We start from the raw sequence: 8,209 nt of genomic DNA, 5'->3' as shown, positions 1-8,209 counted from the left end.
GGAAGGGAAGGGAAGGGAAGGGAGGAAAGAAGGAAGGAAGGAAGGAAGGAAGGAAGGAAGGAAGGAAGGAAGGAAGGAAGGAAGGAAGGAAGGAAATAAGGAAGGAATTCCTCCTGAATCCTTTCTAGCCAGGGCATCATTTTCAATTGATTTGAGAAGTAAGGAAACTTTCTGAGTTTGACACATGCCAGCCTTCCAAGGGCCCTGGTCACCAGCTGTAGATCTTGAGGTTTCTCTATTTCTATCCTGTGAATAAACTCATTCTGTATGAGAAAAAAAAAATGTTTGCTGGTACTGGAATTGTTGCATCTGAGTCTCTGGGGGATTGCACATTAATTTAATGATGCTATCTGAATACAGATCTCTATGCTATTTGTAACAGATGCTTATGAACTGTTATCCCAGGCTTTGTTCTATGTACTTAAATTTTCAAGTTCAATCCCCAAGTTTTGACAACTTCTTCAATTATAAAATTTTGCATAAATCAGAAGCAATGTTTCCCCCTTGAATAACTCCTCATGAATATTTATATATTCAGTTATTTCCCTTAACATTTTCCTTTGTGACTAATCTAAATGGGTTAAGATGTCTCCTTGATGAAGACAATCTCAAAGTCCTGTGGCCAATTACATCCTCGCTGGCCACATGATTTGGGGAATACTTAATATAGTAGAAAACCCAAGCTCACTGGGTTGTTTAAGCTTTACACACGCGTCAAATCTTCTGACCACATCAAGTTTGGGTTGGTTGTTGTTTTTTTCTTTTTTCCCTTATTCTTTTTTTTCCTGCTGAATTTAAAACGGCAAAGCTAGAACAATAGGATGTCTTGATTAGCATCGCTTGAGACTAAGTTTCCATTGTCTAAGTATCTACAAATATCACAGTGAGTGTGAAAAACTGAAGGGAATTTTTATCTCAGTTGAAAACTCTGTAGTGAGAATTGCTGACTAATAGACACCAAATATACTCCCCAATTAATGATAATAAGAAGGAAAAAGAAAAAAGAAACAATATACAAAGAGCTGGGTTTTGGGGGGGACACTATCAGGCAACAGGGTGTAGACTCACATTATCTGAGAGAAGAAAGGTTAAGTTCCACTGGGGTCTAGGAGCATGGCTCAGTAGGAAGAATGTCTGCCTATCATGAACAAAGCCCTGAGTTCCAACAAGCACAGCATAAACCAGTCATGCAGACAGACAACTGGTATCCCTGAACTGGAGAAGTGGAAGAAGGAAGATCATAAGTTCGAGGTCATACCTGGCTAGCCTGGGCTACAAAGAACAATCCTCCCAGATAACTGCTGTAGAAGTTTCTGCATGCAGTACTGGGTGACTCAGGTGGAGCCCACAGAGGTAAGCAGAGGTCAGAAGATAGAGTTAAGAACTTGTGAAAACAAGATGGTTGCAGTTCATAAATCTGAAGATGGAGAGGGGAAAGGTTCACAGGAATACTATGTTGCCAGATGTGACCAACCTTTCCATATTATGCAGTTCATGTTCAAGAGACTTGAAATTAAGTTAAACACAAGCACACACACACACAGACACACACACACTTTAAATTAAAATTTGAAAACAGATTTGTGTTGAGCTGTTTTCATAGCATTCCTCTTCCAAACATTGCCTACAGGACACAGGTTAGGCTACACCAGTGTGGAGGCTCCCTATAACCTTCACATAAGAACATACATGGAGAATACTGCTCTAGATGAGCTAAACAGCCTCCAGGAAGAACCAGGAATGGCTTCCCAGCACACCCAGGTAAGACATCCTTCACATTCCCATCAACTCAAGGGGAAAATCCTTTCACTATAATATGATATAGTCAGCACATTCACTCCAAAGAGAATTACCTATAGACGAGGATTCTTCTGCTGCCACACAGAAAGCACAGAAGGAAACCTCAAAATGATGAAACTACAATACAGGTCAGAATAAGTAATACATGAAGAAATAAAAAATATGCAGCACCTTCAAGAAAGAATGGATGCTACTTCACATTTAATTAAAAACAAATGTCAGGATTTGAGTGACAACTCAGTGTGTAGAAATGATTATGACACTTGCAGAAGACCCAAGTTCATTCAGTTTCTAGCTCATTACAACTTTTAATTCCAGTTCCGGGGGCTCTGACACCTTCTTCTGGACCCCTTGGGTTACATATCATACACACACACACACACACACACACACACACACACAAACATGCTGAAAAAATTTTGTTTAACTCACAGGCATGTAAAGAAGCAGAAAAGCATGACCATGCAAGAAAAAAAAAAAAAGAAAGAAAGAAAACACTAACGAAAACAGACATAATTAGTAGTCAGAATATTAGAATTTGTATTTCCTATTCATTAAAAAAAAACCCAGCAACTCAGAATAATCAAAATACAGGATATTTTGAAAATCCATACCCAAATATAGTATTTTTTATTTCTATAAAAACCGCATGGTGCTTGGGACAAAACCCTGAGCCAGGAAAGCTCTCATCTTGGAGCTACATCCCTAGCTTTTATAGAATTTATTTTGAGACAAGGTCTTGCTAAATTCCCCAGGCTAGCCTTGAACTTGAAATCTTCCTGTCTGGGTTTCTACAACTGCTGGGATTCCAGGTGGCTCTCTATTGCCTCAGCTACCCTTTGACTTCCTTTCCCACCTCAGGTCCTGGAGTAGGTAAGATTGTAGATGTAGGCCACATCACTCAGTCAATCATTCCTTTGCTTTTCGTTCTTAAATGCCATTTAATAATTAGCCAACAAAAACACTGCAAAGCGTTGACACAACATTAAGAGGAATCCTGTTGTCAGGATGGCTTGTGAATGAGATTGCTGTTTTGAGATAAGAATCTAGGTAGTTTAGGCTGTCCTTGAACTGATGATCCTCCTACTTCAATATCCTGTGTCTTGCCATTACAGGAATGCGTCACGTTTTCCATGCTGTTTTTAAAGTTGTCCGTTTTGTACTAAATATGTATCCAGGTTAGATTCTGTTTTCTCCCTAACTTGGCACAGGCCACAGTCATTTGGGAGGAAGGAACTTCAACTGAATTTCTACTAAGAAAGAGGAAAGGCTGTGGGAGCGTTTTTTCTTCACTAATAATTTCTATCAGAAGGCCCAGCTCACTGTAGGTAGGACCACTCCTGGACAGATCCTGGGTTACATGAGAAAGCAAGCTGGACAAGGCATGGGAGCAGAAGATAGTAAGCAGCATTCTCCCATGGCTTCTGCTTCAGTTCCTGCTGTGTGCCCCGAGTTTCATTCATGATGCTGTACACTTCTAGACGAAATAAACGCCTTCTTTCTGAAGTTCCTTTTGGTCATGGTATTTTATCACAGCAACGGAAAGACAATATTACACATGTCAATATACTTCTTGTGGCTGCCTATACGCCTTACATGCATGTATACCATGCATTTCTTCTGTTTCTTCTTTTTTTTTTGATGGGCAGATTGTTTTACTGTTTGGCTTTTATACACGCAAAGTCTCGGAACTCAACACAAATTCTCTCTTTTTATTTTCCTAAGTCTATGTTGAAAAGCAGACCAACTGGGTCACAGGGCAACTTTACATTTTAATCTGCAGAGGAAGCTCTGAAATCATTTCTTCAATGGCCATATGATTTTATACTCTTGTCAGAAGCATACACGAGTGTTTCAGCTCCTCCATGCAACTGACACTTATCATCTATTCATTTTTGCTTTGTTATAACAATTCTAGTGGGAGTAAACCGATTCTCAGTTCAGTTTTTAAAAATGATTTTATTTTTTACTTTTACTTATGCCATTTGTTCAGGAGGTATATGTAGATGAGTTCAGTCGCCCTCCGAGTCCAAAAAGGGGTGCTGTATCTCCGGGAGCTAAAGTGAAGGTGGTGGTGAATACACCAGACGGGTGCTGTGAACAGAACTCAGTCCTCTGCAAGAGCAGTCTACATTCATAACCACTGAGCTGTATCTCTATGCCCCTCAGTTTGGTTTTTGATTTGCACCTCTAAGGACTGAGGATGAAGGACTTTGAGAATCTTCAAATACTGTTAGCAGCTATTTAGTATTCTCTTTTGCAGCCACAGCTGTTCAAGATCCCAGAATCCTTTTGAAATAGGCAGTCCTCTTACTGTTGGAATACTCTGCATATGCTACACCATGAACACCTATGAGTTATGTGATTTTCATGTGCTTTCCCTATGTTTCACAACCAATCCTCCTGAGGCAGAAAAGTTCGGTGAACTATTTGCCTTCTGCTGTCCACGCTTTTGGCATGATGCTTTTAACAGCCCAGTGAGGAATCACATAGATCATGAAGATTTGTCTGTTTTCATCCACGCATTTCATGGTTTTAGCTTCTAGGTTTGTGTTAACTGACCGTTTTGAGGTCACTTTTGGCCATTTTGTAGAGAGGTTGGAATTTAGTTCTACGAAAGCGACGGCAGTGGAAAGGGCAAAAGTACCCAATCGTCAGGAAGTCAGAGACCATGCTGATCACAGGCTCCATCCCGTAGGCCGGCCCAGCCGCCACCTCACAGAGGCCGCATGTCAGACTTACTGCATATCAAGCATTTACATTACAATTCATAAAGGAAGCAAATTTACAGTTAGGAAATAGCAACACACCATGAAGGGTTAAAGGGTCACAGGGTGAGGAATGTTGAGACCCACTACCGTAAGCCGTAACTAAAGTCTGACTACGTAACCCTAGAATACTTCCAAAGTCAAAATGACCGCACACTAAATGCATGACAAGACGGTCATGGGAAGAAACACCTGCCAATAATCCCAGAACATGGAGGACTCAGGCAGGAGATAAGTGGCTCAAGGCCATCCTTGGCTAAGAGCAAGTTTCATGTCTGGCCAGAATACAAAACACTAACACCAAAAAAACAAAACAAAACAAAACAGAAACAAACAAATCACATAAAATAATCTGGAAAGACCTCAATAAGCCATTGAGTATTTGCAATTTAGATCAGCAGTACTTACGATTTTGTGATTGTATAATTCGACCATAAAACTAATGAAACCAATCCAAAAAAAACTAAAAAAAAAAAAACCAAAAAAACCCACCAAACCCCCTATCATTTCTACACATAGAATTACATTCATAGGTGAAGACAATACTCTTTATTTAATAACATATTAAGGAATACTGTAAAAAACAATGGCTTTGCTTAATCCCATTAATTCTTCTAAGTTCCACACACAAAACAACAAATCTGCCTTGGAAGTGTAACAAAAAGTTGTGTGTTGGTGCTGCCTCCTTGGTTCGATACAGGGAAATGTAACATTATCAGATCGTCACATCAAAAACCAGAGTACAGCAACATTATCACATGTTATTGTCAGGATGACATGTTTAACTAGACAGAATCGGGCTGAGTAATGTATTATCATACAAGGTGGGTCATAACAATACAGAATAATCACCATATGAAATCAGTTAGAGCAGTCTGATGGAATGAATGTCAGAGTGAGAATGGCCCCCATAGGATCATATATTTGAATGCTTGGTCATTAAAAGTAGAACTCTTTGAAAGAATTAGAAGGATTAGGAGATATTGGCCTTATTGAAGGAAGTGTGTCACTAGGGGTGGGAATTGAGGTTTCAATGGGCTATAGCATGCTCAGTGCCTTTGTGTTACTCTGTCTTCCCCTGTCTCTCTGCTTGTAGATCAAGAGACATACCTCTCAGCTCCTTCTTCAACATCATGTCAGGCTGGCCCTATGATAACTATGCCTCTAAATCCAAGAGCAAGACTGTATTTGAATGATTCTGTTGTAAGTGTTGCTTTGGTTATTATGTCTTTTTAACAGCAACAGGACACTGACCAAACCAGTCAGAATGATAAAGCATTATTTAATGAAATTTGAAGAGGTAATTCAGTCTCGTCAAACGGAATGATGTGATGTAATGTAGTTTCATATGAAATGAGTCAGGATAATACAGTATTATATGGAATGGTCTGAGTATTGTCATTTGGTACGATGCAGTTATCTGTAGTCTTTGTTTTAGTGGCTATAGTAAAAACACTATGAAGTATATATGTGTACTTAAAATCATATTCATACACACACACACACACACACACACAAACACACACGGACACACACAAAGCTGCTGAGATGGCTCAGGGGTTAAAGGTGATGCTGCCATATCTGAGGACACCAATACTATTCCTGAGACCTATATAATAAAAGGACAGAACCAATTCCACCAAGTTGTCCTTTCACCTAGACACACAGGCCATGCCATGTGAAAAAATGGTATATGCATGAGTACTTTCACACACAGAATGTAATAAAAATTATATATATACTTATAACATTTAACACTGAAAGTATAATTTCTCACTTTCCTTAAACAGAAATCCATAGTATTTTCTCTGCAACACACTGAAGCCTTGTTCATGGCAATGGCTGTTGCCTTAGAGTGAACGAGGAGAGGAGAACTCACCTTGGTAAAGGATGGTTTCTACATTTAATAGTCATCATGGATCTACAGCTTTGTAATGTTGGAGGAAGGAAACACACTGAACCTAGTTTTCCCAGACACCTTTGCAAGTGTTACTCACAGGGGCAAAGATGGGCCCATCAGTAATGGTGCTAACAAGGAACCAAAAGACATCCTGTTGCAGACAATCAATAAAGCAGATCCAGGAGGACCACAAGGGTCCAAAGCAGGATAGGAGGGTTCCAGGAGAAGCAGGGTTACTGCGGTAGCTTCAAACTTCAGAAGCTTTGGGACCCACTCCTCCATTTCCTTTGAAAGGTAAACATTAGCTTTGTCACTCCTGAGACATATGGAAAGGTGAAGCTGTCTGGTTTTTTCCTCAGTTCCATCTCTAGCCCTGGGAACCTAAGCAACCCAGAAGGAGATGGCAAGGGCTATTATTATCCTATTAATGAGATATCTATTTTTCCCTTACCAGAAGCCTCCTCTTAGTAGCACCTCCACCCGACTAGTTTTCTAAGTAAAGGCTCAAAATGGATGTTTCCTTGTTTTACTTTTCGATACCCCCCTTTTGGGTACGGGCCAAAGGCTAAGTCCACTTTCCCTGAGACCCTGGGCCTTTTTAGTTTTGCTGAAGCCCTCCTCTCATTTATCCATGTGGCTGCTTACAAACCGCATGACTTTCTGTGTTCCCTTTCCTTGCCCTCTTCCCAGCAGCATAAAGGCCCATCTGGCAGGAATCAATATATCCTAATGAGACACTTGTGTTCCCCTCTTCGGCCATCAGACTATTGAAAGAATGGACCCCAAGAGACTAGAATTTCACTTCTGGGATTAGAAAAGTCGACATAGCCTGCAGGGCAGCTAGAGGAGGAACTTGCTTGCTTGACAAGAGATTGACAAGTGACCTTACAGGGGAGATCTGGAGCACATGGGAGACTATACCTGGCTAGACTGGTTAATCATTCATCTTTCTTTCCTTCTATCTAAACCATATCTTCAAGGACTGGGAGGTATTGCTGGATCCCTTTCTCTCTCTTCTCAATGTGTCCACATTGAATAAATCTTATTACAATTTTCATTATTAATTGGCTTAACTGAGGATAGGTGAGTGGAACCTGGCTCGTTAGGGTTCAGGCCTGGACCCCTTAGTCTGTTGACAGCAGCTGTAGAAATGTACATCTTGTCTCCCGTGCTGTTTTTCTCCTAAACGCTAATAAAACTGTCCTTGAGATGTCTTCTGATTCCTGGAAAACTTCTTTTATTAAGAAAACTATGAACCCAAAAATGGAACCTCAGTTTCCTCTGTAACATGGGACTATTAGGGATTGGTGGGAGAAACCTGATCTGTAGGTGCGCAGGGGGCGGGACTAGGGAAGAACAGACACATCCAATGCCTGGTGACTTTCCTTTCCTTTCCTTTCCTTTCCTTTCCTTTTCTTTTTTCTTTTCTTTTCTTTTCTTTTCTTTTCTTTTCTTTTCTTTTCTTTTCTCTCTTTCTTTTTAAGCTTTCAAAATTATAAATCTGTTGGGAAATTTATTAACAATTCCCTCTTTTGTCAAGTACCTGACTGGACAGACATCCCATCTGGACAGAAGAAAACCATCGTAGTTGAATTGTTACCTGATTCCAAGGTATAAATTACTAAGGGCAATAACATAGCACCATGATGTGGTCTTATAGGTACAGTACTGCCTGACTGCTCTTTAGAAAAAAAAATATCACCAGTACTTTTGGTTTTATTTATTTGTTGTGTTTCTTTAG

At 40.1% G+C, this 8,209-nt stretch overlaps 1 protein-coding gene across 1 annotated transcript in view; it reads right to left on the bottom strand.

Annotated features, from left to right (window-relative positions):
- The window catches only part of Auts2 (activator of transcription and developmental regulator AUTS2), a 1,110,887-nt gene that overhangs the window by 615,557 nt on the left and 487,121 nt on the right, over nucleotides 1-8,209 (bottom strand). The gene's annotated exons all lie outside the window — the stretch shown is intronic.

This window comes from Mus pahari, chromosome 23 (genome assembly GCF_900095145.1).
Source record: "Mus pahari chromosome 23, PAHARI_EIJ_v1.1, whole genome shotgun sequence".
Lineage (NCBI taxonomy): Eukaryota > Metazoa > Chordata > Mammalia > Rodentia > Muridae > Mus > Mus pahari.
The sequence above is the reverse complement of the archived record's forward strand: the minus strand, read 5'-3'. Positions and strand labels throughout refer to the sequence as shown.